We start from the raw sequence: 6,257 nt of genomic DNA on the forward strand, positions 1-6,257 counted from the left end.
ACTCTCTACGTGTTGTGAATACAATCCACTAGATGCATCTGCTTCTGTAGATCACCTTCTGCTACGGAGACTGACCCGTGCTCTCGCTAAATCGCTGCATTTTTAACACCTTCCCCAGCGAAGCTCCCCCGCCCTCAGCTGCTGATAGTCCCGGTGCAATGCCTGGGAATGAATGAGCGCCGTGGCCTGGGGCCTGCCTTCGGGAAAGGGCACTCGTTCGGTTGGGTTTAAACGAAATCGAAAACATTTAACTAAATAGACAAAAATGCTGTAGAGTTAGAATAAGTCTCGGTATTTTTGGGATTAGAGTTTCAAACGTTGACCTCCCACACTGCAAGAAATACTTGTCTGTGCGTGGGAAATGCTACATATCTTTTGGAAAACGGGCGTTTAACTGAGGGAATTATGTTCAAGACATTTAAGATTTACCTTAAGAAGTCACATTTTAAAGAGAGCAAGTTTGATAAAATCTGGGAAAACAAACTCACGCTGGGGTTTCCCCACCTTCCCCTTGTGATGCTTTTTTGAAGGCTTGTTTGTGACCCGCAAGGAGCAACTTGAAGTGCTGCTTTGTCCTTGCAACGCTCAGGCTCCGAAGAGCTTTAGCTTTAGCCGTGAATCAGGAGGCAGCAGGGGCGGCAGGGACAGCAGAGACAGCAGGGGCAGCACACTCACTCGGCCTGTCCAAAACACCGTGTGCAGGAGAGGGTAAATTGAGTTCTGCAGCTTCAGCAGCAGACCCCTCCGTGCAGGCTCAGGGGTGAAAGTCGGTGGAAAGCAGGAAACAGCCTCAACCAGGGGGAAAATCCTCTCCTGGGCCGGGCCAGCGTGAGGGTTGCAGTATGCCAGCTCTTGCTCCCAGCTGTCCCAAGAGGTATTTGAGGCTCACGGCCAGAGTGGGAGTGCTCAGCAGGTGAGTGGAGCAGGGCAAGGGGTAACCCCAAATGCTGGGCTGAAACTGACTTAGATGCAAGGGCTTGCCATGTGCTGTGTGGGTGACCCGGGGAAGAGTCCATGGATATAAAAGATATCTCCGAAAATACGGGCTTAATTCAAATGCCAACAGGGTGCCTCTCTCTGAAACATCACAATTTCAGAACCTTTCATTCTTAAGCAGCTGTTGGCAAGGAGGAAGGGCTGATCCTACTTCCCTAACTGTGGAATGTAGGCCTTAAGGTTTCAGGGTGTAATGACAGGGGGATTCTGTAGCCTGCATGTTTTCCTAAGTGTTTCAAAGAAGCATCTGTTAGACCCAAGGAGGAATACAGGCACGCTCCAGAGCTCTGTCTGTCTGGAGTGGGAGGAGGTGGCTTTCTTTGGGAGCTCCCACACAAACAGGGTGATCCCACTGGGACTTGTTATCAGTTCTTGCCTCCAGAGGATCTTACTGCTGTTTTGTCCTTCAGTTTCAAATCCCCAAAGCAGTTACTTAGGTGTTATAAATAAAATCAACCAGATTCGATTTATCAGAAATTTAGAATTTTATTGTGAGACAAAATATCAGTCTCAGAAAGCCACAATTAAAAGGACGGCGTCAAGCCCGGGATCGCCGCTGGGTGAACACGGATATCAGACTCTGCCAGTCTGTTACCCCCCCAAGTTCACAACTTCGGTCTCCAGCCGCCCCTTTTTATACACTAGATCGTGGAGTGAAGTCCGGGATTCTGACGGTCTTCCCTCCGAGGCGTCTTCATTAATCATGCAAGTCCCGGTATCGGGAGTCTGAATGGACCGGTAGGGTGGAACAATGCAGCTGATGGCCGAGCCCTGGTGTGTCGTGGATATGTTAATTTTCAACGGAGACGAGTAGAGATATCCATCTGAAGTGATTATCTCGGTCTCCAGACTTGTATCTCTGTTTTCTGTTGTCCTTTGTATCCTTTCAGGGATTCCTGGCAGCGATAGTTTCTAGGCACCCCTTTCTGGTAATTCCAATCATACTTTCCTCGTGTCCCTCCCGTGCTTCCCGAGTTGAGGAAATTCTTTTAATTTGGTTTTTCCATTTTACTTTTACCCATATTAGTTTGAACAAATCTTTAACACTCATATTTATACAGTGAACATTTACCCTTTATAATTTGATAACACAAATTAACTTTAGCACATATATCACATTAGGTGTGCTTTTTTCTTCCTACTGCTCTCTCCTGAAGGGGATGTATGTGTTAATGTTTCTGTTGGAGTCCAGGGCATTCCTTTGGTTGCCCTGGAGGGTCAGGGACCTGGGCAGGGGGGTCTGGGACCCCAGCCCAGAGCTCAGAGAGACACTGGCTTTGATTTCAGTCCATGGGAAAAACTTCCGACACTGAGAGAAGGTTTACAGGCCACAAGAATGTGAGAAATAGTAGTTTAGCTTATCACAGAATGAGAAAATAGTAGTTTTAGGTTCCTAGCATTGAAGTGAATGGGGACAAGATGGAGAATCTGGGGCGTTGTCTCCTTCTTCTTCTCCTTCTCCTTCCCTCACTCCATTGCTGCATTGACGTGGCACAAAGTAGTTAGTGAGGATTGGGTCAAAGTAAAGATGACCTTTTTAGTAATAGTGATAGACATTGGTAAGAAATAGTAAACAAGAAATACGTAGTAATTAGTATAAAAGATAAGGACAGCCCAGCTCGGGGGGAGACGTGAGGAATCCATGCAGCTGCGAACATCTTGTCGGACTCTGAGAAAATTGTAAGATAAGAAACAATAAACGAAGTATGCAACCTTGAAAAATCTAAACCTGAGAACTCCATCTCTTCCTTCGGCTCGGCTCGGAGCTGTGCAGGGGAGCAAGGACCCTGAAACCACCTCAATGTTGGGGTAAGCCCCTGACAGTTTCTTGCACGACACATCCCAAGAAGTTTCAGTGATACAATGAGGTTGCACACTGAATGGAGCAATTAGTAAATTCTCCCCATTTTTTTGTATTCAGAGAAATGACAGCATTTTCATTACAAACCCCCCCCCCCCCCCCCCCCGCTCCTTTTTTTAAAAAAAAAGTTCCTTTCCAAATCAGCTTAAATCCCTCCCCCCCATATTGATTTAAATGGACTCTGGAACAAACTCAAACAGAGCATGGACAAAGTCTTGGTCCTGTTGAATTTAATGGTTAAACTACTGTTGCACTGAATTTTGAACAGTGAAAAATCCACTTTTGAATGAGAGAGGACAAATAATTGGAAGCCTCTTGGGGCTAATGAAATCTGTCAATTGCTGTCACATATTTTGGTAAGACAGAGACAAAACCCCTTCAAATATGGTGTGAAAGTAGTTACATGTCTAGTGCTAGAGAAATTTTCATCACATAATGAAAATGAATGTTTAAAAAATTATTACCTCTGCAAAGGTGACATCATGCACTGTGCCTGCATTTGAGATGTGGTCATTTTAAAAGCCAACAACCTTGGCAGTGCCCTTTGGAGATTATTGTTTGTCAACAGTGTACGTTAGGAATCAAGCAATCACGGAGAGTGCAATTAAATGCATAATCACAGATATTTTTGACATCTGTCCGCTTATAAACTCCATGACATTTTTTTGCGTCTCCCCCCGTTGTGTCTTCAATTAATTTATCGTGACCATCTGTGTTGTATTTTTTGCTGCTCAGCTTGCCTTACTACATCTGTTTTCTGGCTGAGTATTTCATGACACTTCATCATTTTCTCTCAGAGCTAAAAGTACAGAATTTGCATTGACTCAGTCAAGTTGCTTGGTTGAGATAATCGGCAATTAAACAGACCGATACACTACTGTTAAATGGCTCTTAAGTGGTGAACAGAAAGGCAAGAAGGAAGCAACAGTGGTTTAAAAACTGCAGCTCAGGTTTTCTGGTGCTGCACAGAGTTAAAAGCATCAGGGGTTCTACATCTCCTCCAGTGCTCACTCTGTATCCTCGGTTTAGAGGACGCTTCAGAGAGAAGGGGACATGTCATGGCAGGAAGGGTGCTTGTTTATTGTGCCCTGGTTATTCTCCGTGACTGGTTTTGAGGTGCCCAGCTGACTCCACTCACTGTGTGGGGGTGAGGCATGCTCAGAAGCACACAAGGAGCGGTGCAGAGCCAGCCTCCCTTCGCTGACTGCAGTCTGTCAGGAGGAATCAGCAGTGAAAGCTGGCTGCCCTGAGTGGGCAGTACAAGCAGCAGAGAAGAAACATTTGTAGGTTTTTATCTCCTAGTGCCACTGAGGTTAGAGGTACAGTGCTCCTCATAGGCAACTCATTCCATCTCTCTACAGTGATGCAAACATTTTCTATCGCTTTCCTAGAGTCCTTTGAAAGATTTACCTCGAGGGCTCATCCACAAGAAATATTTGGCCATGATATAAATCTTTTCTCTGAAGTCTCTGCTTATGCCTGATTTTCTGTCCTTAAATTTCTTCCTTTGCTCTAGTTAATCCTAATTTTAAGTGATCTTTTCCCACTCCTGGCGTTGTAACACCCTGTGATTCCCTTTTCTACGGCTTCGAGATTCTAGGTTTTAATAAACCATAGCTATCATCTTCTCCTAAAAAAGGTAAGGCGAGCAAAAACCATCATCAGAGCCTACTCAGATACAGCAAGGGCCCTGTCACTCAGGAGCTTGTAGAAGGTGACAGTAGAAAGGCTGTTCACTTAAGTCACAGCTCTCCCTGCAATAATTCTATGGTAAGTTTATCCAAGAGTCCTGGACAAAGTACAGCCCCCTCTGAACAGTTGTAACTTTTCCTGAGAAAGACCGTGCTCATCATCCAGCCGTGCTCTGGAACAACATCTCTAAGCATCCTTCTCTAAGCATCTTTACTGACCCAGGACACACCTTTCTGAGCTGATTTTCTGACCTCCTGGCCCAGTGGTCCTTGACAGTGCACATCCAGCAGCAGAGATATCAAACCCGAGCGTTTCAGCCTTTTTGGGCACAGACAACAACCCACTGACCCAGCCACAACATGTGGAAGGAGAAAGGGGACAGGAAGAGGGGAGAGAAAGAAATATGTGCTAGAAAAGACATGGCAACATTTTTAAATGGGCCTCAGCCTTGCAAAGCCTGGGGACTGCTGCTGGAGACTGAATGAACTTTTCTCTTGTTTTGCTCATGGTACACATCTGTGTGGGTGGGCTAACTGGATTTGCAGTAAATAACATGAAGATCTTTCCAGTAAATGAAAAAATGTTTTGCTGAGGGAAAGCAAGCACTGGGAAAAAAAAAAAAAAAAAAAAAAAAAGGTATATAGCCGTGAAAGTGGCACTTTTCTAAGCAAGAGTGTAAGTCTATGAAAAAGCAATGTTCCCTCTGTGAGCCCCATTATATTAACTAGCATGCTTCAGCAACTCAGCCAAAAATCAGCAGGCCAAATATAACCCTACCATATTAAATTTGCTTTTTGTCAGTGATTGAGAGAGATTATTCACTTGTGGTTGGACCCATGCAGAAGATAGCAGCAATATGATTGTTACTGGTTGGAGAAGTCCATCCTCGGTGCCGTTGTCAGAGGTCCACGACTTTGACACCAAAATATGAAGGCTCTGCAGGCAACCCCTGCAGTGTTAGCAGCGTGCTCAAGTGAGTCAGGGCAGCATCTGACAAATGGTGAGAAATAGCAGGCCCAAGTGCACTGCACACTGTTCAAATGCACTACAAATTGAAATATGGTGAAACCTGATTGTCATGGAGTGTCCTGGAAAATGTACCACTGAATAAACCTTCCCTTCGTCTATGTTACCAGAACACTGCTACCAAGCAACTGATGATCTGAGTGCTGACTGATCTGCTAAGTCCTGTCAGCACAACAGAGAAAGAATCCATGGTTTCAACTGCTAAATAAGGTATGGGGGAGATGAATGATTTTTCAGTTGTGAGGCTTATATATCTGCAAGGAAATGTTCCCAAAGATATTCCCCAGTCATCAGTGTCTCTGATTCATGACAAGAACTTCCAGGAATTTGCTGCATTGAAAATATAACCTGGAGAATATACCTGAAAACTCAGCATTTTCAAGGGAGTTTTGCTATGCATTAGTCAGAGTTGATGAACTTTTGAAATAGGTTTTAATGTATAAAAATATAATGGTCTTTATCCATGTAAAATGACTTTTTACTTAAATTCAACAATCCCATTTAGAGCAGAGCATACCCAGAGTGCTACAAACCTCTACAAACTGGGCTGGCATTGAAGCTCAGGACAGACAAGTAATCCTCCACAGATAATTAGCAGAGAAAAATGCTTTTAATCTCTCTGTCAGTCCAGTTGTGTTTTTTGATCTAATAATAAACTAAACTTTAACCCCCTCCCATCCTC

The sequence above is a fragment of the Hirundo rustica genome, chromosome 3 (genome assembly GCF_015227805.2).
Source record: "Hirundo rustica isolate bHirRus1 chromosome 3, bHirRus1.pri.v3, whole genome shotgun sequence".
Taxonomy (NCBI): domain Eukaryota; kingdom Metazoa; phylum Chordata; class Aves; order Passeriformes; family Hirundinidae; genus Hirundo; species Hirundo rustica.